General features: G+C 40.2%; 1 long non-coding RNA gene across 1 annotated transcript; it reads left to right on the forward strand.

The window, feature by feature from the left end:
* The first annotated feature begins 269 nt into the window (after nt 1-269).
* On the forward strand, nt 270-24,853 carry LOC116663577. The gene is made up of 4 exons (XR_004319782.1): nt 270-376; nt 15,128-15,243; nt 19,083-19,231; nt 23,533-24,853. It is a non-coding gene; the product is annotated as an uncharacterized LOC116663577 (long non-coding RNA).
* Nucleotides 24,854-26,101: the final 1,248 nt, after the last annotated feature.

The raw sequence follows: 26,101 nt of genomic DNA on the forward strand, positions 1-26,101 counted from the left end.
ATGAGGCAGCAGGTGCTCAGGGGAGCCCCTCCATCACCGATATCAATGGACTTGGGTCAAGGGACCCCCAGAGAGTTTGTCACCACCAGTGGAGAAAGCTGAGTGGGGTTGCTAAGAAACTCACAAAGTTAAAGATGTCTGTTTTTCTGCAAACGAGTTTCTGGTAATGGAGGAGGAGATAATGCATTTTGAATAATAAGGCCCGCTGAGCATGAGACTGAGGCCGAGTCAAGGGACGTGAGGGAATCTGCGCTTTCAGAGCAAATGAGCTGAAACACTGGCAGCTAAAATGCACTAACAGGTCCTTTTGTTTTTCAAAAATAAGCTCAGGTCTGAGAAGATCAACACCGCAGGAATCAAAGCTGGCTGCTGACAGGTAAGTGCGCTTAGAACAGTAGCTTGTTGAAAATTTTGACGAGGGAAAAAAGTATTTTCTCTTCAAAATTGAAAAAAAAAAAAAAAAAAAAAAGAAGAGATGTAGATTTAGTTGTTTGTCCTAAACTGAACCAGCCTTGAGAATGCAAATGATTTCTACCTAAGATCTTAGCCTGAGTAAGAACCTGGATGCTGTCGCTATGTATGTGTTTGCTTGTTTCAATCTGGATGTGTTTATTTTTATGGCTCTTTATAAAGTAATAGTTTTCAGTGCCAGAATCAGGCCTCTGGTACCTCTCCTTTTCTCAGATCTCACATTTTCAGTGATGTTAGCACTTGTGAATCCTTTTCATTCATGTCTTCTTACGGGCAAGAACGGGAGGAATTTGACAAAATGTAACCATTAGGCCACTGAGCAGGTTAAAGGGAAATTTATCTTGATTCTAGAGAGGAGAGCTAGATAAAAAGGTTAAGAAAAAATTAAAATGTAGGAGTCATTAATCTTCAGGATTAAGCTTTAGCCATACCTCTTGCCTGCCATCCACGTGCCTCGCCGGTGCATCAGCTGAGACATGCACATGTGGATTTGGACCACCCGAGTCTCGGACTTGAGTTTTTCCTAGCAGAAAAATAGGAAAAAACCTCCAGAGTCCAAGTTCCAATATTCCTTTCCTTGTCTGCTTTTTCTTTTGCCTTTAGTGGTCTTGGACACGCATCTGACATCCTAGATACCGGGGACCAATCATGTGTCATTAACTTCTTACCGGTTCCAGAAATATGACTGCTCTTCCCTCAAACTCCATTCCCAGGACCACCTGGGCTTTCTGGCTTGTACCATTTGAACTTAACTCTACTTTAAAATGGCCTCTTTCAAATTTGGGAACCTGGCTATTGGATTTCTTCCCAGTATGCACTTGAATTAATTCCTAGGCCAACCTTGGCTTTGGTGACTCTGTCTTACACCACAGCTGTGGATAAAAGATACAAATGCTCTAGAATCCTCACACTACCACGGCATACCACTGGGATGGAGTCCCTTCCTAGTGCTTTTAAGAAGAGAAACTACAGGGAGAATGAAGACTAAAGTGACTACCAGTATCCAAGGAACAGAAGACTCTATAGTGGATGAAGGCTTTAGTTTTGGTCTTTTGTTTGCCTTTAGGATCTATAGGTTCAAAGATATATATATCAGCAGAGGAAAGTTGCTAGAAAAGAAGAGAAAAATTTACTGTGCAAAAGAATAGGAAACTTATTAATAGAAAAAGATCCTAGAGGAGGCAAATGGGAAGGCTTGACAAGAGGAACTCTCTTCCCTGAAAAGGAGAAGAAACTCATCTCTCATCTGACAGAAGAATAGAAGATGGACAGTGCATGAGGATGGAGAGAAACTGTGAGTTGGGAAGGAATGCAATAGATGGTATCTCTTTCCACTAGCCTTAATGTTTCCTAGGAATAGTGATTTCAGATTTGATATACATGGGGAACTGCAAAAGAATTCGGAACAATCTTGGGCAAGATAGGAGATGTTAACCAGGATATCCTAAGTTTAATTCACTAGTGAGTAAAATGTTCCACAAAATCTGAATGATATGAGCCCCCAAACAACACTGTGAAGTTTGCTCTCTTCCTGGAATGTCTGCATGGGTTATTTATTCCAGGAGCATGGAGGAAGGGTTTGTGAGTCCTCAATGAAAGGGCAGCAGCTGGGTGTGAATCAGGATGGCAGGCTGATGGGTCCACTGCTGCCTCATCCAGACCACTCCTCTTCAGGCTCCCTTCCACCTCCACTGTGCTTCTGCCTTCCCTGCCAGCTCCTTGAGAGGGATAAGCCACCGCAAAGGTGCTGGGCCCCCGGGACATGGTTCTTTCCAGCTATTGGTTTCTGCTTCTCATGGCACGTGGGAGCTCTGGGGCAGGGAGGTGGACCGGATAAGAGAGAGCCACACCTGAAACTGCCAGCTACTTCTTCTGATCGTGCCACTTAGTCTCGCCCAGCCTGTCAGACTCTGGTCTCAGGGGCCTTATTATCTTGTTTAACAGTCTGTCCTTCCTCAAGCACCTTTATTCCAAGGGAGGTTTATATCTCTCTACTCAAATAGTAAGCTAGATCCTTATCAACAGGATTCTTTTGTTTCTTTTCTTTTCTTTCTTAATTTAAGTGTAGTTGATTTACAATGTTAGTTTCAGGTGTACAGCAAAGCGATTCAGTTACACATACACAAACATATATGTTTCTTCTTTTCAGATTCTTTTCCATGATATATTATTATAAGAAATTGAATATAGTTCCTTGTGCTATACAGTAGGTCCTGGTTGCTTATTTTATATATAGAAATGTGATTCTTTGACTGGTGACAATGAAGGGGTGTGGAAGGACTTCTGTCTCAGTGACTCAGGCATGAGAACAAGGTCTCCAAGGACCACCCCTTGATTTGACTGAAGAGTGTGCTGACTGTGCTAACTTCCAAAGGAGCGTATTGAACTCCTGGAAGTGGATGCGTGGGAGTCCAATGAAGTGATGCTCTGCTTCATTTTCACCCCTCCTGGGAAATTTGATAACAGTTAGGAATGAGGTACTTTCTTCTAAATTAACTGGATGTTTCAGTGGCTTCTCAAACCACTCCATAACTCTCCATTCTTAAGAATCAGTTGAAGAGCATGTAAGAGCACCACAGCTCCAAGATCTAGCCCCACACAGGTTTAAACCTAAGATTTACACTCTTACTGTGTTCTGGGAAAACCCCAGGCAAAGAAATGAATGTATCATCAAACCATGTGACTTCAGGTTTCTAAAGGTCCAACCGCACTGACTTCCTGTGTTGATACTCTGTCGTGCATAATGGAACAGAGCCACAGCACAGGTCACGTGAAGGCCTTACATAAAGTTAGACTGCATACATATTTCACAAGAACTTGAAAAAATGCTGGGATCCAAGAGCCTGGTGTCTTACCTCAACTGGAGACAACTCAGAAGGGCCATTTCAGCTCCAGCTCTGTCTGTCATCAGCTTTGGGGAATGGAAGAGGAGTGATGGGAATTCAGTTAGCCTGGTACCTACAGGATTTTCAACTATCATTTTTAATACTCTATTTCTTAAGCACAGTGGCCAGCACTCAGATGTTCATCACATTACATATTATACTGTGACCTGAAAACTGGGTTCGCTTCTTCGTGGATGTCCAGCCAAAAGACACAACCAGGTCAAAGAGCAGGAGAAGGAAGGATTTTATTACCTACAACACGTAAGAACATGGGGAATGTTTTTCAAAGCAATGTCTCGCCGAAGAGCAAAACTGGGGAAGATTTAAGCTGAGGTTGCATGCATATTCTTGAACGGAGGGTAGAGTCTTTCAAGTAGAGCGACTAGAGTCCTTCGTGTGCTTACGTGCTGAAGAGGAGATTTCAGCATAGAATTGGGGCAGAGGTCATTCCAGTTTGACAGAGTCCGGGCTCCAGTTGATTAAAGTCACGAGGGCCAGCAAAGGTCAGCATCACTGACCTTGTTCCAGTTAATCTGGCGGTTGAATGCCCAAGGGGGTCTGAATCCTGCAAAAACAACTCAGAAATGTGTGTCAGGCTAATTTTTACCTTTGAAACAGAACTGGGAGTCTTTGTGACTGATTTATTGTCTCCCCTGTGATTAAGTTATTTTCCTGGCTTGGTGATAGCTGTTTGTTCCTACATTCTTTTGTTTCCTTAAAATCATTAACTACTGAGACCTGTTCTGTATGGGTTAGCATCAAGGTCGGGCTTGGATCACAAAGTGGCTTACGCCCAGAATGGCTTCTCTTAGGTCAAGAAAGCAATCTCTGGTTCTCTTCCTCCAAGGGTCCCCACCCTATTAGCCTCCAAAATCTTTGTGTGTTTCTAAAATATTAATGATAAGTAAATAAATAATTTAAGAGTAAACTGATATCAAGAGCTTGTGCTTTGCAGTTGAAAGGATCTAAGTTCAGGTTTCACCTCTCCATCTCATTTACTTGACAAATCATACCTCCTTGAGCCTCAGTCTCCTTACCTATCATTAAGAATATAAATCCTATTATGCTAATTTTTGGTGCCTATCCTGGTCCCCAGGTTTTTAAAGAAGCTCAGGATGTTTAGTTAAAAATAAAGTTCTGGAGGAAGAGATCAGTTGAATACAATGCTGAGGTAATGGGTGTACAATTTAAACCAGAAAAATTTTACTCACTGAGAGATGAGAGTTCTGTAATAATTATCTGAAAGGTTCAGTCAAGAGCAGTAAGTATGTAAACTGTAACTCATAGGATGAGAATAGGAGCAATGGTCCCCTCTGGGGATGGTTTTTAGGGAGATGAGTGGCTAGGGAAAATCCAAGTCGCAGTTTGGATGAGCTGGCCACACAGCATCTGTGGAAAGGTGTGGACTTTCAGGAGTTCAGTTTACAATGTAAAAGTCTGTGCAGAGAGCTAGGGCAAGAGTGAGTTGAGAGAAACATGGCCTGTGAAAAGCAAATAAGAATAGACTTGCAGAACCCTGGTGGGGCAGGAGGTTGCACACAGAAAGACAGGTCTGGAGAACCAGGAGGACAGAATCGAAGGGTGGAAGGAGGATTTAGGAAGGTGTTAGTGTTGAGAGAGTGGTAGGCTCTGCATGGACCTGACTGGGCAGGGGTGTTGGCTTTGCACCCTTCTTTCTCCAGAGTTTGGTCTGGAAATTTCTGTGGGAGCTCATGATTGGGTTAACAAATTGTAACAGACCCCAGCCACTTCTGGGCTGGTGGTCTGCTTTAACATATCTATAAGAATGTATATTATTCCCCTCTCCCCATGACTTCCCTAAAGGTAAACTGTAGGCCCCCAAAGGAATGAGTCTTGGGCTGGAATGATAAACAAGTTATAAAAAGCTGCAGACTCAGAGGTGAAAAGGCTGGTTAGCCAATGACGGGTAAGACCCCCAGAGGGGGGCAACCCAAGAAAGGCACAGCCGCCTGAGTCTAAGAAAAATGTTAAAGCAGCTACTTCTCAGAAGTTTTGCCCTGATAAGCTGTAAGGCTCACTGATGTCAATACAAATATGACTTGCTAGAACCTAGAGGGCCTTCTGATCTTGAGCCAGACTCTACAATCTAAATCCCACCCTGTCTTTCCCTAAATTCCTGCATTCCATCACACAATGGTCAGTGATTTCCTAAATTCCTGCATTCCATCACACAGTGGTCAATGATTTCTCCTTTGATTGTAGACAATAAATATGGGAGCAATTGAGAGGTTCAGGAGTTGGCTCCCAACTCCCTCTCACTCTCTTGACTTTTTCCACAGAGTCTTGAGTAATTCATTCCATTTTGGTGGGACTTCTGCTAGCCAGAACCCATGACTGGTGATGAACCCACAAATTTCCCTTCTTGTACCTGTTTGAACAATGCTGATATTCTAAGTTGAAAAACCTTATTCCTTTTAGGTATCTTCTAGTCTAGTTCTGTGATACAGGAAAAAAAAAAAAAAGAGAGAGAGAGAGAGAGAGAGAAAGAAACCTATCAAATATCTTTCTTGACACTGGCATGGCATCTTTTAACCTGACAGAGATCTCTTTAGACTAGATACAGCGGTTCTCGACCTCGGCTACACATTAGAATCACTTGAGGGCCTTATAAAAAGCCCCATGCCTAGGCTCCACCTTCAGAAATTCTCAGACGCTTGAGGTGAAGCCCAGGCACAATTTGATTGCAAGAATTTGGCAGGTGATTTTAATTTACAGCCAAAGCAGGGAGACACTGGTCCAGAGTTTCTCAAATCCCAGTCCACCTGCATCCAGCTTTTCAGGCTCAATCGCCAAACCATCAAATCAAAATCTTGGAATCTGGCTGCTGACTCTTGGAATCATAGTGCTCTTATACGCTCCCCAACTGATTTCTTAGGGGAAATTATGGAGTGGTATGAGGGCCACTGCTTATAGATGGAAACACTCAGCTAATTCAGAATAAAGGACCTCATTCTTAACCCTTAAAAAGTTTACTGTATCTGTGAGTCTGTTTCTGTTTTGCAGATGAGTTCATTAGTGTCCTCTTTTTTCCTTTTTTAATTCAGTATCTTGTAATAACCTTTAATGAAAAAGAATATGAAAACGAATATATATATTCATGACTGGGACATTATGCTGTACACCAGAAATTGACACACTGTATCTGACTATACTTCAATAAAAAAAGAGAAAAAAAGTGAACAACAACAAAAAATGTTCAGCTGTCTTTTTCAAGAGGGATCAGAATGAAACCCAGCATCATTTCATTTTGACTCCCACCCATCAAATTTCAAGAGTTGAGTAAATTCCTTTGGGAATTAGCATAGTCAGCACATTCTTCAGTCCAACTGAGGAGTGGTCCTTAGAGAATCAGTTTTTGGAGATCCTTGAGCTTGGCCACAGTAAAGGATTCTGGCTCCAATTGGCATCTTGTTCTCTGATTTCTTTCCTCAAACAAACATTTGACTTCAAACTAAGCCTCTACTGCTGATCACAGAAAAATCCTCTTTATTGCTTAGCTGCCTGATTGAGTCTCTCTTCTCATAAGACAATTTGCTACTTCCTAAAAAGTGAGACTTCTGAAACACACACACACCAAGAGCAATTACCTTTACCTTAGGAGTCCTTGAAAGTGTAAGCTCAACTAGCAGGACGTGACTTGTCTGTACCAAAATGACACACTCCAGCAATAAATGTTAATCTAACACTAGAATTGTTGAAGCACCTTCAACATTTTTTTTAATCGTTTTTATCATTACAACAGCTCATGCAAGATAGCAAGCTCTAATATCTATTTGGCAAATGAAGAGCACTGAGTTCCGAAAGGCAAGCTAACTTAACCACATAAACTCAGAAACATAGTCATGTAGTTGAGACTTGAACCCAGTTCATACTGAAACCAAAACTTGGGCTTTTTCTACAACACAGTGCTCTGAGCAATTTAGTGGGGATTGGATCCTGAAACTCACTTGCTGAGTTTCTTTGTATAAATCCTCCAGGAGTCTCAGTTATCCTACTTGTAAAAATGTGAATGTGTGTCTAGACAAATGATTAGAAACTGAAAACTCACACTCAGATTAAGGACTCATTTTATTTGGAAAATCCAGGTTATGTATGCATTTAGGAAGAATGTGATAGTCAATACTACTATTATGCAAATATTTCTACATATCCTCCTCTGGCACATAATTAAATTGCACTTCTTCACTCCCTTGGATTTTTTTTGTATCTGTGTGAGTTGCTTTGGCCAATTAAACACACGACGAAGATTTGAGAGCCAGTGCGCAATTAGACACATTCTCGTTTTTCCTGGGTCATGACAAATGACAATGTTTAAGATGGTGACTGTTTCATCAGTCTGGGTCCAGGAGAGAAGAATGTGGAACAGAGCCCACAGCCACCCCAAAGCAAAAACATGTAGCCTTAGCATGAAATGGTCTTACATTGTTACAAGTTTCTAATGTGGTGGAGGTTGTTTGTTTCAGCAGCATACAATCACCTATCCTGGCTGCTATAGAAATTGGTGCCTAGTAGTGGTGTCAGCACCACTGAGAACCAGGAGGCAATGATCTAAGTTCCAGTCCAAAAGCCAACAAGCTCAGTTGTTATTTTTGGTGGTGTTGGCAAAACTGAATATATGTGTATTTCCTTAGTGGCCGCTTGGCAAATGGGAAGGAAAATGATATTAAAAGCTGGAGGGATGGTTTTCTATCCTATTCAACATTGGTTAAAACATTTGGTTAAAAATGTTGTCTGTAGTAACTGGAGGATGAAGTCAGAAAGCAGAATGTTAGTACTGAACATGAAAGAAATGAGCTCAGAAGACAACTGTCCAGTTTTCAAAAATGAATGAAAAGGAATAGAAGAATTACAAAATTCAGGTATTTGTAGGTTTAGAAATGACAGTTGCTTCTTAACCCTAACAACTAAAACAATAAACCAACAGGGCTGCTGAAAAACAAAAATTGGTTAGAACTCAGTCTTATTATGAGGATCAAATCACGAGTACAATTGAACTAAGATGTCTCAGAATAATGTTGTGGTGTCCAATGAATCCTTCAGTTAAACAAAATGACTCAGAGAAGAGGTGACAAGGGATTTTCACTGAAGCCTGCAGTACTTCAGGTACCCACAAATAAATCAAGAATGCAACAATGTCAGTCACGGGGTTGAGAAAACAAACACACACAAGCCACACACATACATAAAAACATAATCTAGGAAGTATAACTAGGAAAAAAAAAAAAACAGCCAAGCAGTACTGATTAGAATATAATAGTAAGCTTGCAATGGTTAATTTCGTGTGTCCACTTTACTGCACCAGAGAGTGCCCAGATGTGGGATCAGACATTATTCTAGGTGTGTCTGTGAAGGTGTTTTTGGAGAAGATTAATATTTGCATTAGGAGACTGAGTAAAGCAGATTGCCCTCCCTAATGTGGGTGGCCCTCACCCAATCAGTTGAAGGTCTGAATAGAACAAAAAGGCAAATGATCCCTCTAGTAAGAGGGAACTCCCTCCGCCTAACTGCCTTGAGCTGGGATAGCTGCTGTTGTTGTCTGTCTTCAGATATGAACTGAAAGATCAGGTCTTTGGGGGTTTTGAGCTTGCTGGCTTTTGGACTGGAACTTACACCATTGGTACTCCTGGTTTCAGACCTTTGGATTCGGACTGTAACTACATCATGGGCCCTCCTGGCCCTCCAGCTTGCTGTGTGTAGCTACTGGGATTTTCTTCAGCCTCTACAATTGTGTGAGCCAATTCCTGGTAACAAATCCTCTTTCTCTGACTAATACACCTGGTTAAGCTTTTGTGAGAGTTGTGCAGCCAAAGAAACTTTCAGCATGTACTAAACAATTGGTGATCATACAAATATTAACCCAATCCTTGGGCCCTGAAACGTTCTGTGATCAGGGCGTGGTCTGAGAAAGCTCTTCAGCTCCAAAGAAGAGGTTTCTTGTCTAATGGCTTTGGCAGTATGTGTTTCAGTTATATCTGATCAATAAAACAACAAAGTCATTCATTCAATTTTTTGGATGATGCTTCAAAAACAATATCAAATAAATCACCACTTAAATGTGTACTTGGAACATCCAGCAATGACTTTTACATCCCACATGAGTTGTGAAGGGTATGTATTAAGGCTATGTCAAACAACAAAAACGTACTTTTCTGAGGAAGAACTTTGTTTTCAGTGGTTCTTCCTGACTAGCAGTTTAAACGAACTTGATTTAAATCAAAATCAGCTGCCACATATCTTTAAATCTATGAATAAAACATTGGATAGTGTACAGAGTGGGGTCGATTAAAATTACTTTTGTTCTCTGCCTCTAACTTTTCTGAAAACTTGCCAATGTCTGTTTTTTCATTATTCAGTGCAATATAATCTCATTTATTCAATAACATCAGATAGTGGGTCTTGATTCCTGATAAGCCATGCTTCTAAATAAAGTCAGCTCACATCTTCATATACTAAACCTTTATTTTTTAATATATTTTTTATTTTTTTAATTGAAGTATAGTCAATTTATAATGTATTAATTTCTGGGGTATAGCATAGTGATTCATTTATACACACACATATTCTTTTTCATATTCATATTCTTTTTCATTATAGGCCATTACAAGGTATTGAATGTAGTTCGCTGTGCTATACAGTAGGATTTTGTTGTTTATCTACTTTATATATAGTAGTTAGTACCTACAAATCCCAAAATCCCAGTTTATCCCACCCAACTCCCTTACCATGCTGGTACCCATAAGTTTGCTTTCTTTGTGTGTGAGTCTTTCTGTCTTATAAATAAGTTCATTTATATCCTCTGCATCTTTTTTTTTAAAGATTCCACATGTAAGTGATATCATGTAGCATCTTTTTTTCTTTCCTTTCTATCTTACTTTACTTAGAATGATAATCTTCCTTACTTTACTTAGAATGATGATCTCCAGGTCCATCCATGTGCTGTAAATGGCATTATTTTATTCTTTTTTATGGCTGAGTAGTATTCCATTGTATAAACATACCACAACTTCTTTATCCAGTAATCTGTCAATGGACATTTAGGTTGCTTCCACGTCTTGGCTATTGTAAATAGTGCTGCTGTGAACACTGGGGTGCATGTGTCTTTTCAAATTAAGAGTTTTCTCTAGGCATATACCCAGAAGTGGTATTGCTGGATCATAAGGTAAGTCTATTTTCAGTTTTTAAGGATTCTCCATACTGTTTTCCATAATGACTGCACCAAATTACATTCCCACTAACAGTCTAAACCTTTATTTTTAATGACCATTCTTTTCTTGGATGGGAGTCTTTAAAACTGCATAGCCCTCTAGCATTTTTTAAGTACTGAAAATACATAACCACTGAAATACTTGAGCATGATCCTTGCTAGCTCAAGGTCTACCCTGTTGAATATTCGCTTTCATACTCCATAGAATTACAGTGCAGGAACTACTGAGCAATATATGGGAACTATTGAGGTACGTCCAGAACTGCTTGTCCTTACTCTAAATGATCCCACTTTGTTGAATGTATTTCTGTTTCTAGATTCATTGTACTCTGCTGTTTGCATTCTACCCATATTCTGTCATTTCCTCCATATTTTAGTCACAGTTAAAAATCAGTATGTTTACTATGGAGGAAGAAAGTGAGAATTAAGTGAGAAAGTGCTGAAAAGCATTTTTCTCAAAAATTCCAACCGACTGCTTATTTACCTGATTATTGAAGAAGCTGGAAGTGCTGTATTATTTAATTAGTTTAGGATTTTGTTGTTGTTGTTGTTCTGATGGGTGGTTAGCTTTTGTCCTTTTTTTTTTTTTAATATGGTAAAATATATCTAACATAAAATTTACTATTTAACCACTTTTAAGTGTGCAGTTCAGAGGCATTAGTACATCCACATTGTTGCACAACCATCACCACTACCAACCTCCATAACTTTTTCATCATCTTAAACTGAAACTCTGTACCTGTTGAAGAATAACTCCTGACTACCCCCTCCCCTTAGTCCCTTATAATCATTATTCTCCTTTCTGTCTCTATGAATTTGGCTATTCTAGGTGCCTCATATGGGTGAGGACAGTATGCCTATTTCTCTTAGCATAATGTTTTCAAGGTTCATCCATATTGTAGCTTGTATCAGAGTTCATTCCTTTCTGAAGATTAAATAATATTGCATTGTGTGTATGTGCCACATTTTGTTTATTCGTTCATCCATCAATGGACATTTGGGTTGTTTCCACCTCCTGGCTATGTTGAACAACTCTGTTATCAACACTGTGGTACAAATATCTATTTGAGTCTGTGCTTTCAAATATTCTGGGTGCATACCCCAAAGTGGAATTTCTGCATCATATGATTCTATGTTTAAATTTATGAGGAGCTGCCAAACTGTTTTTCACAGCTGCTGCATCATTTTACATTCCCACCAGCAATGTATAAGTTTTCCAATTTCTCCACATGATCGTCAACACTTGTTATTTAAAAAATTTAATAATAGCTGTCTTAATGGATGTGAAGTAATAGTTTAGATGAATTTTGAATAATACAGCTTTAAATGTTAATTGATTGGGCTGAGTTATGAGGATATGCAGCATTTGAACAATGTCTGCATCTTCTCATCTCCAGTAATAACCTCCCAGATATAAAATTAAACTAAGATACATTCATTAACTAAATAAATATTATACCACTCACTGTGTTGGCACCATTCTAGGCATAAGAATATTGTCATGACCCATGACAAATTCCAATGTATTTGATAAATTAGGTCAAATGTCTCTTTAGCAATGGCCGTAACAATAAGAACAATTTGTCTGTTGAGATGTAGGAGCAGTAATATTATCTTACATTGGATTCTTTGTTCCTGAGCTTATAAGGTATTTTGACACGTGCCATCACATTTGATAGAGTCTTTGTCCTTGTGTGTAACACAGTGATAATCATCTCTGAGAGGTCAGGATGTAAAATTAAAAAGTGTATCAACTGTTCTCGATGGCTCCACCAGACCCGCACAAATCCTCTGGGCTCCAGGACATACGAGAACAGCATGGAGATGCTGCCTGGATCTGAAAGCACCTCAGATATAACGTCCTAGATCCTCACTCCCCATCTACCTGCCTCTCTCCCTTATTAGTTGGAGCCTCATTTAAGGCCATGAATATTACAGTGAGCAGAAATCCAGCCTGGCCCACGGCCTGACTTCGTTAATGAGTTATTGTGCTGTCCCTCTGGGCCCGGAAATCACTGTAGCTTCTTTCTTGGCATCACTCTGAGCAGCCACTAGCAGTTTTCTGTCTTGGCCCTCAAGCTACCTGCCAGCCTGCCCTGGATTTCTGACAAAGGTGGAGTTCACCTTTCTTCCTTATCCAAGAAAAAAAAATTTGTCAAAACCACTTTCTTCTTCCCTCTGGAAGCCAAATATCTTTACTAGGACACTAAAACCTAGAACAAAAGTTCTGACTGTACATTTACAGTTTCCTTTTGCCAACTTAATATTTGCTCAGCACATTTATCCTGTGATTTTCCTAGTAATACTGTGTTTGTAAGCCTCACTCTTTTCCCATGAACTTTTTAATTTAACTAAATAAATTAAGAGGATAGATATATCTGAGAATTGAAGCTCCAAATGTGATCTCCCGTAACTTAAAAATATTGCAGTCTGGCCATGTCTTCTGAACTCCAAATATTTATCTTAGGGACAATCTTTCTTTGCCTAGCAACACGGGGCCAAGCTTTAATTTGGCAGTCAACCAAACCCTCCCAGGTGACTTCGGTCCCTGAGTGACTGACTGCCTTTAAATGGCTCATGTTTTATTAGAGTGCGTGATTAAAACATGAAGGCAAGTGGTAAAATCATGGCCAGGGAGACCATCTGAATATATGGTCTAGTCTCACGAGAGGATTGATGTGGGGTCCATTAAAATGAAATTATGCTGGGTCATAATGTAGGGCAGTTGTGTCATGAGCCCCATCACAGAGCATTTCCATATGCATTGCAGTGCTGGATACACGAGGGATCCCATCGGCAGATTCCTGTGTTTCAGTTCCATCACCTAGAGGAGTTGGTCTTGCCCATGGAGCTCGCTTTTATGCAGTCTTTAATAAATGACCTTTGTCTCTGCCTTCTCTGTCTTCTCTGACCCCCATCCTGGGTACATTATCTTTCTCTGTCCTCCCATTATGCCCTGTGATTATCTTTGCTGTGACTCTAAGCACGCTTGGGTGTAAATGTTAACGCTCTTGTTTGTCACACCCGGGAGATTATATAATGAGTTCCTTAAGAACAGGAAACAATTTTCATGTACTTGGATATCCTCAGTGCCTGACATAATAGAAGGTGCTTGATGAATGTTTGCTGCATGCGTGAGGATAAATTGTGGGGGAAAAAAATCCATGAATGTATTGCTTAGTTGGTCTTTTGTTTGTGCCTATCTCTGTCATGGTATTTAGCGGATGCCTTTGTAAATATTTAATGACTTACCTGTCGCCCTGCTGTACTGTTAAACACCTTTGAGGCAGGAACTGTGAGGCGTTCATTCAGGTGCCCCTGGTTCTTCTCCATAGTAAGGACCCAGCAGGTGCTTGTTGGAGGGGTCATGACCTACTGCCACCCTCCTCTCCAACATCGTTTTGCATCACTTTTCACCTCTCTGTCTATGTCAGGTGACACTAACCATCTCCTGGGTGGTTCATTTTTGCTTCAGTTTATTTGAACTTCCTACTCCCTCTTCTGCCCTGAATACTCCTCTCCTTCTTACCCAACCGCTAATTTCCTTCAACATCACATCTTTCATATGGACTTGCCTCCCAGCCCTCTCGGGCTGGGCTGGACGCTCCCACGATGTGCCCATGCAGTCCCTGACACTTGCTCCGTCATCACCTTTATTCTACTGGGTCATTCCTTTGGAAGAGAACATCTTCCTTTCTAGACTGTCAGGTCCAGTGATTCCCTAGCACCCCCCACAGTGCCTGGCATGTATTAGAGGCATGATAAACATTTTTTTAAGAAATAAAATTTCCCACAGTCCGGCTCCACCCTCCCTGATTTGCCACCTTTTTCATGCTTCCCAACTTAACCTTTTCACTCCATAAAATTTACAGTTCAGTTCCTCCCTTAGTTCTGCCTGCGATACCTTTCCACTTCGTCCTAACTCTCCTTAAATTCTATTTTCTCCAATAAATTTTCCTTGGCTTTATCAGCACCCATTTATTGTCTGAACCTCAGAAATTGATTACATCATCGCCTGCACCACACAGATTACCTCCTGAGAAAATTCCACCTAGCATTGCTTATTGAATGTGGCATTTGCCTCCCCCAACCAGAAAATCTGGTACCTTCCCCTGCAGCGCTGGCCCTAATCAGTGGTGCTTCCTTCCCACACCAGGTAGTTCAAGCTGGGCAGCCTAGATTCCATAAACACAACCTAGTTTTATAATTCATTGAAGGGAAACAGAGGGCATGAAGAGCAACTTGAGAAAAATTGGTTTTGATAGTGCAAAAGAGGCATCAATATAGTCATTACAGGTGGCAAAATGAAAGAAAGAAAGAAAGAAAGAAAGAAAGAAAGAAAGAAAGAAAGAAAGAAAGAAAGAAAGAAGAAAAAGAAAAAAAATCAGAAGGAAAAAACAGGATTTTATTGAACATCTTTGCTCTTATTTTACGGTTTTGTGTTGACTTTACTTCTTTTTCTTTTCACTATCTGTTCTGTGTTTGAGGGCTTTACATTTAAGCCTAGGACAGGTTTAAAACAAATTATATCTGCCTTCAATTTCAGATCATTTTAAGTCGACTGGGAAGTAGAAGACCTGAATTCTAGTAGCTTTGGGTTCTTCTGCGAGTCACTGATTCTCTCTGCATCTCCATAATGAAAGGTGATGTGACATGGCCCAGGTAAAGATGGTACATCTTTCTAAGTCTTCTTCCATCACTCTCCTCTCTCACATTTATCATTCTACTCAGCTAATGCATCTTCACTCCTACCCCTTAACCAGCTATCCTTCCAATCAGAAAAGCCATCTTGATTGTTTCCCACCAACTGAGATGCACATCCCTGCCCATCGTGACTCAAAATTTGCTCCTTCAAAACATATCTAAGTGCCCCACAAGGATGCTGGTTATTTCCTTTTGCAGAGTTCATTTGATAAAATCTTTAATTTGCTAGTCTTCCTTCCTACAGACTTCTTTTAAATTTCCCCAAATCATAATCTCAAATTTTCATCAGATCTTTGTCTTCTAAAATATTTATAACCACTGCACAGTATAACACAATTATCTCCTCCTAATAGTAAGAACCAGAGTGCCACAGCTCAGGCAAAATGATAAAGTTGGCAAAAAGGGTTAAGGTTTGTACGAAGGAAAGATTTCAAAGGAAAGGACTGACCTCTTCCCTCCTGTCTTCTGTGTTTAAGAGGCTGGGTTTAAACTGCTGAAGACTGAACAGCCACTGATATCCTTGGGAAGAGGGTAAGAATGCACCCAGCTGTATTAAATACTTAAGATCCCAGATTAAAATCAGTGAAATCACAAGGTAGATAGGATATAGGATTGCACATTTATTTCAAGTTACTGCTGAGAAATCATGAAATATGAGACAGATATGAGAAGGAGGGAGGGGGCTGACTGAGAGCAGGAAAAGTATCAGGGCGGCAGCTCACCAAGAGGCAGGGAAAGATAGAAGGTAGGGCTGAGGACAGTGCATTCTTACGTTAGCTTGTCCAGATTTGCATTCTGGCTCTAGCACTCCAGCTGTTGGCCTTAGGCAATGATTTACCTCTATACCTCTATTTCCTGAGCTGAAAGATGGACACGGTAACAGTTACCTTTTGTTGGTTGACATGAGCACTAAGTTAATTAACATTGCCAAGTGTGCAGACTAGCGCCCACCAAAGGGTGACACAAAAGAAATGTGGGTACACGTTTCCTTTTGACATGGTGCTTCAAAATTCTTGAGCAGACTAATAAATGGGTGTCATTTGAATATTTTTGAATACAAATATTGATTACTGGGTAAGCCATGTGTTCTCAGTCAAGCAAGACTAAGATCATTACCTGCTTGATAATTCACAAGATGGCAGATCAGTGGAATTCTACAGTGTCTGTCTACGTTCAGCCAGGCATGAAAGGATCCTTCTCATTGTGATCACATAGATACGATGGGGACATAAGGGGAAAGTTCGAAAGCCCATTACAAAGAGATGAGGAGATAAAACAACTTTCCCAAAATCTCGTTGATTAATAAATTGCCATCAACCTGGAGGAGAATCTTTACATGTAGGACACAGGACTCTGTTCTAAGTTTTATCTTATTCAAAATGCTAAGCCTATCACCTGTGTAAAGCATAAAAGACAAGGTAATTAAGTTCGTATCTTTGACCCACAGGTGAACGTTGTCATATAAAGGAAAACAGCCCAAAGATTTTGATTATCTTTAATGTTAGAGGAATACCAAGATGGTTTTAGGGGTTAAATGTAAAATGCTACGTTTAGATTGAAAGAGGTAAGAGGTATTCTGGTTTCCCAATGACCTCAAGTCTAACAGCAGATAAAGATATCACATGTTTTCAGGATACTAATAGAAAAACATTCTTCAGACAAAGGAAAGAGATACTCCCTCTGTGTTCTCCAGTTGCTGTTGGAGCAGCCCTGGAGAGGAAGCAGGCCCCAACCTGCTCAGCACTTGCTGTGTGCCACACATTGTTTGGCCCACTGTACAAATACTGATGGATTTTTCTCTGTCTGGTTCTTCATGTGACATTTTAAAATGGTGGTTGGGAACCCAGACAAAGGCCACAGGAAGTAAGCAGGATGGTAAGGAGTTAGGATGACCCTCAGGGAAGTAAAGATGAAGAGGCTATAAACACCTTCAATTTATTTTTAAATACTATTCTGGAAAAAAAAAAAAGACCTTGGATCAAGAGATGGATGTCACAATGAGGTCCAGTTTAAATAAAACCTTTTAGTGAAACTAAGAGAGAGCTCACTGACCCCACGGGGGTCCAGGTCAAGCTGGAAAAACCTCTAGTGAAGGTAGCTGTACATCAGACACTGCCCCGATGGCATTAGATGACTTATGGGTCTCTTTCAATTCTTCATCCTGTGGCTCACTATTAACAAATGATGACTGAATCCTATTTTGAAATTAAAAACATAAGATTTTGTGATTTATGACATTCCCTCTAAGCCAGAAAATGTATTTTCACTCTCCAGGTTCCCAAAGCACAAATACACTGTTAAGATAAATCACAATTTTAGATGAAAGGGAAGTCATATAATGACCCAAAAAGGTATCATATCCAGGAAAATGTCCCTGGTAACCACTCTTTTCTCTTCAAGTCCGTGAAGAAAAGAGACTTCAGTTCTAACTCTGTCCCTCACCTGATGTCATAAATACCCTGTCCCTGGGTACAGAAATAGGGAGCTATCCTATGATCTTTCTCTGTGCTTTTCTATCCTTCATCTTCACAGAGGAGTGTTATGGAATGGAGGCGATTATGTGCCATCAAGCACTTCTGGAATATCAAAATATGGCTACCCTTAAATAGTCCTTTTCCCTCTTTAAGGTTACAACTCAGAATTGTTTTTTGAGCTATGGCTCCTTTACAAACTTTTCTCTTCATTCACCATTTTCTTACAAACTCTGGGAAGAGCCATACGTTTTCAGCTGACTTCCTGTCTATTTCTGCTGTTATCTGTCACTTCACCCTCCAGATGAAAACGTTTGCGTGCAGTGTCTTTTAAAGATAAATATGCTACCCGAACTGTACCTGTTCCAAACGTTGTTAATAATTCTTCCCTGCACCTTTTTTTTCCCCCCTTCTAAAGTAAATGGCTTGTTGCAACCAACAAAAGCCTGACTCTATTTATAGGGAAGAAGCAGTTTCTCTTCTGGAAGATTTTATCATTCTTTGGCATGAAGACAGACCTTGGTTTATTGACCCAAGATGATCTTCAGAAAAACTGTGTCCACATAACTGCAGAAGTAATTAAGCTCACGCTGGGGCTCTCTGTCCTGCTGTCAGGGAATGGGGAAAAATCTCTGGTGCAATTTAACATGGAAAATGCTGACACTGGGTCCTGGAGACAGAAGATAAGAGACATGCTCAAATAGGGGAGTCATTTTTCCTCCAGAGGGTCATTGTCACCCATTATGAAGTTGAGCCTAATTCCAAAGACAGCAAAGTGCACTGAATTCAGACAGAAACCACATCTGCCAAAAGTTCTGTGTTCAAAGCTCAACAGAAATCAGAGGAAACCTGATAGCGTGATTTATATTTGCCAGACTTTCTAGGCAGGGGGGCCTATAGGATAGGGGTAAGAGGTTGGGCAGTGGGTCAGTCGACCTGGGTTTGATTTCTGCCTAGGAATTAAGTCCCAGGTTGATTGTAGTTTTGATTTGAATTTCTCTAATATTTAGCAATTTTGAGCATCTTTTCATGAGCCTTTTGGCTATCTGGATGTCTTTTTTGGAGAAATGTCCAGTTAGGTCTTCTGTCCAAGGTACCTGTTCCATACCCAGCAGAAGGAGACGGGAAGACCAGAAGGCCCATGGTGTGTGCATCACATCCAGTGTGGTTATGCTGCTCAGGCAGACTGTGAACGGTCACCTTCAGAGTCAGAGCAGAGCGAATGTGGACTTAATTACAGATATACCAGGATCAAAGTTAGCTCTGCGCAATTTTTATTCACACTAATTAATTAATTCATGCATTCAAAAATATTTATGTCACCAGTTATATGCCAGGTACTGTACAAGCACCGTGTATGAAATACTAAAGAAAAACAGCAGGATCTCATCTCCTGCGGAACTTACTTTGGAGAAGGGCAAACAGGCAACAGAGCAAGCTGGCAAACGGATTAAAAAAATGTACTTCACATATGGGTAAGTGCTGTGATGAAAATCAAACAGGGACATGTCACTTGCCTCCTGTCAATCTCAGTTTCATTATCTGTCAAATGGAATTCATGCCATCCAACCTGCGGGATTCTTGGGAGGGACATTCCAAGCGCAGTGCTTGGCACACAGTGGGTGCTTGATCAGTATTAATTTCTTTCAGCATTCTCTTTGATATGATTTCTCTCCTCGCTCCCATTTTTATAATGTGGATGAGAGCAATATGTAATAAAGCTGGAAAGAGAAATGATCACAGAAGAGTAGTACCTAGTCTGAAGGCCATCAAACAAAGGGAAAAGAATAGTTATACCCATTTGACTTTCTTTTTAGAAGGAAGGAAGGATGCAGGTGGTTGCCCGTACATGAGTGTTAAGACCAAGCTTAAGTATAAGCTGGCAAAATTACCTTCTGTTTTTTTTTTGTTGTTGGGAGTTCCCCTGAGTACCCCCTACCACCTACCAGTAATGAAAGCCAGATCCCCACTTCTATCTCACAACTCTCCCCAAATCCAGTCTCACCACTACATACTGAAAAATCGCTTTTATCAGTTGTGGTAAGGATACTGATGACATGATTTACTGAGCACTTACTATGTGTAAGGCTCTGTGCTCTACACAAACCATTTTGTTAATTCTCAAAAGAGCACTAAGAGAGGAACAGAGTCACTCCTTTTCTTTTTTTTTTTTTATAGATGAAGAACTTGAGAAAGAAAGAATTTAAGATACTTGACCTATCAAGGGAATAGTCAAGGCATTGTGTGAAACTGCCTAGGAGTTACCACAATGATCTTATTTCAGTTTACCATCTTGCTCCAGATTGACCCAGCTGCAGACCCTAATGTTTGCTCTTAAGCTCGGCTTCCACCCTTAGCTCCTAGCATCTCCTGTCTTTGCCAAGTTTGTATCTCAGTCTGTCTCAGTATACACTTTCCTCATACATCTCTCATGTGGGTTAATTCAAGCAAGGTTCAATTCACTCTGACCTTGATGCAAATTCCAATGTCTACAGTGACTAGGTAGATAGAATCAGGCCACTGTGTAACATTAGGGAGTGGTGGGGACTGTGGCATAGAAAACACCTACCCCCTCTAAATAGGGCAGCTGCTACTCAACTCAATTTTTTTTTTTTTTTTTGCCATATGAGTAAGCAAGTGTTGTCAGTGAAGCTGAAACTTGGGTTTGAATATGCAGTATCCTTATTTTTAAGACACAATTAAGTCCAAATGATCTAGGTTGTACATTCATAGGCTGCCAGGCTTTGAGCTCTGAAGTTGATCATTCAAATTTCAAAATATTAGGAGCTCAGGTATATAGTTTAAACCCTTGATATGGCAAGTGTCTCTTTATGCTTGTCGTATAACATGAAGAGGGAAATGACTTATTTATGGTCCCAGAACTAATCAGTGGCACAGCTGAAGCTCCGCCCAGCTCTCCCAGCTTTCAGACCAGTGGTCTTCCTGCGATACTGCCACTCTCAGTGACATTTTGGGCAGGTACCTAAGACTAACCAGAAATAATCTTCCACACTTCTGATTGGATTTGGAGGTTAAAGAAGGCAGGGTGAGAAAAGGATTGGATTTAGAGGGATTACATGATTGATTGGACATAATATTTCTTAAACTGCTGTGTAATTGAAATCATCTTTATAATATCCTTACCCCTTCACAGGTGCTCAACCTTGGAGAACCATCACCATTCCTACACAAATCAAAAAAGTTTTATATTACATAGGGTCCAAAAAATTAGCTGTGATATACAACAATGCTAAAAATCTCAGTAGTGTACAGTGTGCTTTCTTATTGATGCTAATTACAATGCAGAGATTCCTGGTTGGCTGGCTCTCCTGACAGGAATTTCTCCAAAGATCTTAGGAGCCCAGACTCCTTCCAGCCTGGGACTCTATATTATTCTCACATGTGGCCATTAAAGAGGGAGCGTCACACCTGGGAGACTTTTATAGTGGGTTCAGCCTGGGAAAGGAGTACATCACTTCTCCTACATTCTATTGGCCAGAACTGGTCATGTGACCCACACCTAAATGCAAGGAGGGTGGGGAATGTTCCCAGAAATAGGAAGAAATGGGTTGGTAAACACAATATTGTTTTTATGAAGGAAAAAGTAAAAGAAAGAAAGAAAGAAAGGCCACCATTATTCTGCAAACATAATTTTTCCCATTGGAATTTTGTTCCCTATGATTAAATTATGAGGATTACATTCTCTTGCAGGGGACAGAATTATTACTATATATGCACAGCAGCAGGTGACATGCAAGAGACTGAGGATGAGGATGTTAAAAGCTTCTGCCAGCTGCCTGCAGAAGGACATCCACAGGCATGGTGGACCCAAGATTGCTATGCAAACCCCCTGAGGTAGACTCTCAGTGGAAATGTTCCAGACCCTGGAGGGCCAACCAATCAGAAGCCCTCTATGGCTTGGTCTCAGCCTCTCACAGGGAGGGGTGTGTGAGAAAAGCTGGCCATTTTCAGAGTATGAATCAGTGTCTTCTAGTCTGGCATTCTTGCCTTCTAAAGACACTGGGAGACTTGGGGGTTTGTTTTATAATTACAGAAGCTTTTCTCCACCAATTTTTGAAGACAAATACTTCTGTTTATTCTGAGGCAGACAGAGAAAAATCAGTTAAGAAATAAGCGAAATAAAATGCCCTATGTGTAAACACAATGGCTATAATCAGAGGGAAAACATCAGACATAAAATGGTCTTTAATTAAGAATAAAACCACTAAGCAGACTGGTACGAGAATATCACCTTTGCAATTAATACTCAGATTAAGTCCCCAGGCTCCAGACACCCTCTAAGTTGAATTACTCTGACCAAATGAAGTAGCCATGATTTGGTTTATCCTCAGGAACAGTAAGCTGAATTTACTCAGATCCGCCCCTGTGTCAGGACATTTGGTGCACTATGAATATTTCTCCTCCTGTCTTTGTTTCTAAGTGCCCAGGAAGGAGCTCTGTCGACGATGGTCATTATCTCAATGCTGAGAATTCTAAAGTTCAGAATCAAGTATCTCAGAATCTCTATTTATCTTCTAGGGCTGCCACAACATGTACCACAGATTGTGTGATGTACGCAACAGGAATTAATTTTCACAGGCTTGAAGTCCAAGATCAAGGGTCTCAGCGGGGTTGATTCCTTCTGAGGCATTTTTCCTCGACTTGTAGATGACCATCCTCTCCCTGGGTCTCCACAGGGCCTTCCCTCTGTACATATCTGTGTTCGAATTTCCTTCTCTCATAGGGATGCTAGTAATATTCGTTCAGGGCTCATCCTAATGACCTCATTGTAATGGAATGACCAATTAATTAATTAATTAATTATTGAAGTATAGCCAGTTTACAATGTTGTGTTAATTTCTGGTGTACAGCATAGTGATTCAGTTATACATATATATATATATATATATATTTCTTTTCATATTTTTTGTTATAGGCTATTATAAGGTACTGAATACAGTTTTCTCTGTTATACAGTGAGATCTTGTTGTTTATCTATTTTATATACAGTAGTTAGTATCTGCAAATCTCAATCTCCCAGTTTATCCCTTCAGCCACTCTTCTGGTGACCAATAACCATAAATCTGTTTTCTAAGTCTGTGAATCTGTTTCTGTTTTGTAAATAAGTTCATTTGTGTCTTTTTTTAGATTCCACATGTATGTGATACCGTATGGTATTTTTCTTTTCTTTTTCTTTCTGTCTTATATTACTTAGCATGACAATCTCCATTTCCATCTATGTTACTGTAAATGACATTATTTTATTATCTTTTATGACTGAGTAGTATACATTGTGTATATATATATATATATATATATATATATATATATATATATATATATACCACACCTTCTTTATCTAGTCATCTGTTGATGGACATTTAGGCTGCTTCCTTATCTTGGCTATTGTAAATAATGCTGCTATGAACATTGAGTGCATGTATCTTTTTGAATTAGAGTTTCCTCTGGATATATGTCCTGAAGTGGGATTTCTGGATCATATGGTAAGTTTATTTTTAGTTTTTAAAGGAATTACCTATTTAAAGATCTATTTCCAAATACAGTCACATTCTGAGGTACCAGGGGTTAGGGCTTCAACAATTGAATTAGTGGTCAGTCTTATTGCTGCTCAGGGAATGCATTGTTCTGTTTTACTGATAAAGACACTGAGAATGAGACTAAGTTAGGCAAAGTCACACCATCCATGCTTCAGTAAGTGGCAGGGCTGGTGTCCAGTCTGGGCTGTCTCTCAAGCGTACAATTCTCTTTGCCTCAGGTCTCAGGTGGCAGATGAAGCAAACCCACTTCATCCACCAGTGAAGAAGATTCAGGCACTACCATGTCATCCAGTCCTTCCTGGGCTCTTCTGAGGACCAAGGGAAATCTCTCTTGAGAATAACCAGGCTCTGCTAAGAGTGCAATTCTCAGGACCTCCTGAGTTTGGCCAGACTAAAGTTAAGTTATTGAAGGGCAAGCTGTGGTTTTTAAGAATGCACATGTTTAGCTGGCTCTCGTTTTCAGCAAACTTAAGATTAATAAAGGGCAAATTTACAAGGCATATTTTACATGCCCCATTAAACTGGTGGGATTATGTGTGCACAAAGAGTAATTGCCTTTTGATGTGAATAAAGCACAAAAAGCCCAGGCAGAGAAAGCGTGTCTCCTAAATTTATGGTCTGATAGGAATCTTTCTCTGTAATTATCATCTTAACGTCAAAGAGCATAATATACAGTAACGCTAAAAGGTACACAGCACTAAAGTCACTGCGTCTTTTGACTCTTCTAGGAGGGCAAACTGTTCTTCCTCTGGTCCAGGCCCTGCAGCTTCTCCCTAGTGCTGACAGCCTTCACAGCAAAGGAATTCAGTCACTCCTGGTGGGTTGTTTCCTCATTGATGTCTCTCATCATCTCCTGCGTGAAAGCAGGAGGCACCCAGGACTATGGTCTTGGCATCCTATTTCCCAAGGACCATCCAGGCTTCCTTCTGGGCAGAGATACACATCATATCCACCTGTGTCAAGGCTTCCAATTACCTTGAAGGAAATCATAGAGGTCAATCAGAATCTTGTAAATGACGGACAGCTTGGAATTCCCCTCCAAGGTCTTAAAATTTGAATTTGCAGAGAAAAATCCTAAGGGATTAATGCAAAAGAATGAATAATAGCCCAAAGACACCCTTGAAAAAAGAACAATCCCTGGAACATTTTAACGTGCAGTAAAAACTCTATGAAAGGAAATTCTTTGAGAAAGAAACATCAGAAGGGTAAGATGAGTCACTGAGTTTTTACGGGAGTATTGTTTGTGTTTCAATCACTGTTATTGAAAATCTCTGTGTTCTTCATAAAAATATAGCTGAAGTTATTAGCAGTTATGCCATCAAATGCTCATTATTCAAGGATTTGAATAATAAATCCTTGCTTAAATTTTCCTGTCCTTTCCCCAACTCGCCCCAAAAGTTTGGTTAACTATATACTTTTTTGACATAATAATCAAAAGATTAAAGACCCATTTACAGCCCAAGAGTTTCAATATATTCAGTTCTGAAGCTTAAAAGACTCAATTCTGTCAAATGGACTCCATTCTATCTCATTCTTCTTTTTTTCATTCTCTTGAAACTTTATTAAATAATCATTTGCAGGACAAATAATAGAAAATGCTGTTACGTATGTGCTAGAAAAATACATGGGGCCTGTAGCATGATAAGTAATAGTTTAGAAATAGAAACATTCTTAAATGTCTTACCCTGCACTGTGCTCTCAGCTATATACTGTCACAAGTCCTTTAAGAAGTTGACAGAGTACAAATCTTAAATTCGATTTGTTACTAAGAATCTATTCAGCAGCAGAAATCATGGAAACAGAAGGATTGAAATTGGTTTGAAAGGTCACCTAATCTCACCCCCATCAGAACCTTGAATTCCCGGGATGCACTGTTGTCAAACGCCTCCCTCACTCATGTATGAATGATGAGTGCGCCCTCACTCATTCTGCTGTGTGTATCACTTTGCCTTTCTTTAGTCTGCCTTGTAAGCTCCGTGATGGTGGGAGTGTTCCACCCTCAGTAACACGAGAGTACCACATAAGCCAACAGTCTCTCATTTGGTTGGACATATCAGAGCTTCCTAATGGTTTCTCGACTTGAGTCAAGTGCCAAGTCTCCTGGCCAAGCCAGATAGCAATATTTGAATTATTCTTCACCGATCATTGTGGTAGGCAGAAGACTGGCTCCCAATGATGTACGCACCCTAATCCTCAGAACCTTACTTGGCAAAAGTGACTGCAGCGGTGCGATTAAGTTAAGGGTCTTGGGACTGGGAGGCTCTCTGGGCGGGTTCAATCTAATCACAAGGGTCCTAACATAAGAAGGGGACAGAAAGGTCAGAGTCAGAGAAAAGATATGGAGATGGAAGCTGAGGTCAGGGAGGAAAGATCTGAAGATGCTAAGTTGCTGGGTTTGAAGATGAAATGGGGCCAGGACCCAAGATTTCAGGCACCCTCTTGAAACTGAAAAGGCAAGGAAATGGACTTCTTTCTAGAGCTTCCAGAAGGATCATAGCTCTGCTCTTTATTTTAGCATGTTTTTGACATCTGCCCTCTAAAACAGCAATATAAGAAATAAATTTACATTGTTTTAAGCCACTAAATATATGTTAATATGTTACACTGGCAATGGGAAACTGATAAACCTGTCCAGCCCATGGTCATCATTCTTAATCTTGGATTGGCTATAGAGTCCTAGAAGAAAAGAAATAAAGGAGACAGAGTGGAATTTGTGCTGACTAGAGGACGTAAGACAGAATGTTTTTAGTTTTTGTCCAGAAATTTCCTAATATTAATGTGTGTGTG

The sequence above is a fragment of the Camelus ferus genome, chromosome 5, assembly GCF_009834535.1.
Source record: "Camelus ferus isolate YT-003-E chromosome 5, BCGSAC_Cfer_1.0, whole genome shotgun sequence".
Classification (NCBI taxonomy): Eukaryota; Metazoa; Chordata; class Mammalia; order Artiodactyla; family Camelidae; genus Camelus; species Camelus ferus.